This window comes from Notothenia coriiceps, unplaced genomic scaffold, assembly GCF_000735185.1.
Source record: "Notothenia coriiceps isolate Sejong01 unplaced genomic scaffold, NC01 NC01_scaffold00018912, whole genome shotgun sequence".
In the NCBI taxonomy this organism is placed as follows: Eukaryota; Metazoa; Chordata; class Actinopteri; order Perciformes; family Nototheniidae; genus Notothenia; species Notothenia coriiceps.
Genome location: NW_011351613.1, coordinates 27 through 1,698, shown reverse-complemented (window position 1 = coordinate 1,698; position 1,672 = coordinate 27). Strand labels below are relative to the sequence as shown.

The 1,672-nt window shown below is 37.8% G+C and overlaps 1 long non-coding RNA gene across 1 annotated transcript; it reads right to left on the bottom strand.

The window, feature by feature from the left end:
- Nucleotides 1–353: 353 nt before the first annotated feature.
- On the bottom strand, nucleotides 354–1,226 carry LOC104951311 (uncharacterized). The gene is made up of 3 exons (XR_799010.1): nucleotides 1,003–1,226; nucleotides 701–779; nucleotides 354–396 (listed from the first exon to the last, which is right to left on the bottom strand). It is a non-coding gene; the product is annotated as an uncharacterized lncRNA (long non-coding RNA).
- Nucleotides 1,227–1,672: the final 446 nt, after the last annotated feature.

Below are 1,672 nucleotides of genomic sequence, written 5' to 3'. Positions count from 1 at the left end.
GACATCGTCTAAACAATTTTAAACAAGATTTTATTGTAGATTATACATTTGACTGATACCAATGGTATGATATTTACCTTGTTCATTAAAAATAAAAAATAAAAAAAAAATATATTTTTTAAATATATATTTTTTAATTTAATATTTTTTTTTGTATATGAGAAGAGGTGGGGCGGCGCCCCTAGCGCCCCTATGGGCCGCACGCCACTGCGTGTTCCCTTGACAAGGGGTGCTTTTCACGGCGGGGGTGCATAATTCGGCACAACACTGGCCATGGAAAGAGTGTGGGTATGCTGCATACTCATAAGTTTAACATTGGGAAATCAGTAGCTATCTGCAATGTAAATCCTCAAGCTACGGCATGACTTTACTCAGTAAACAGGTCAAAGGCCAAGACTCCAACGTTACACATGAAAAAAGGAGAGGCAGAGGAACCTGCAGCAGTTATTGGCCGTTATTTTTCAGCCTTTAAAGTTTCGATTATGTTCTTGAATATATTGCGAAAACAATAAAGGGCCTGTTAACGTATAATTAGTGGAAAGAACTAATAGGGAATATATCAACATCACGAGGCTCAAATGAGAGAAACGCTGAGTAGATAGCGAGGCGGAAGGCACATAGAGATAACTTATAACTGAGGTAAATTTGGTTAGGTTTCTAATTTAAAGTAACTGTAGGCCTACGTACTTTTTTACTTTACTTACCCATTCTAGGACACGGATAAACCCAAGAGGTTCTTTCAATGGTCCCAGGTCCAGAGTAAACCCTGAAGCCAATTTCTGAGGATGAAAAACAAGGTGTGTAAAAAGACTACTGATTGAAATATAGTTAGCAAGGTGTAAACAAACTACCGTTGACATTAGACTCCAAACAACTAGTCATCGTTACCTGTTTGTCACCTTGTGGCTAATTGGCCCAGCTCTTGTTAGCCAAACCCTGCTAGCGATATGCTAACGCTAACTTGTGTCAGCATGTGTAACGTCACCCAGCTTACTAACCTACCTGAACAGAGTCCATGAAGACGATCAACAAGTGGGATGCTTGTATTTTACTCCTTAAGTTGTCAGTTCGTTGCAAAGCTAACCTCAAGTTACTTCGTTTGCATTCGAACAGTAGCAAGCGATACAACGGCTACTGACTGTCAGCAGGAGGCAGAAGAACAGGCAGCAACTGATAAGGCTAGTGTGTAGTGTAAACTCAACAGACAAATTCTGTTCAACTGACCCGCAGTCAAACCAACCAAAATAAAAATATGCGCTACTTCCGGTTATTACTTTTCAAAATAAAGAAACAAACTAATGGCTTTTTCCATCTTCTTGATCAAAACATTTTTGTATGAACACATAATCGAACATAAAATGATAATTCTGGAATAAATAATAGAACGGTAGGCCCTTCCTTCATATAAGACTTACTGACCCATGTTAAAGACGCTGCACATCCGTAAAAATGAAAGGTGTGTGATACAGTCAGTTATGAGTAAAGCACATGTCTACTAAAAAATAAAAGCACATTAATTGTCAATATCATAAACCAACAGTTAGCGCAAATTCGGTTGGGAATTTTAGTTAATATAGTTATCATTACCCCACCAATTAATGGAGTTTTTATCACACTACCTTATGTTTAAAAGGTCAATTAAGACAATAAAAAAGTATTGAGCAGATATGTG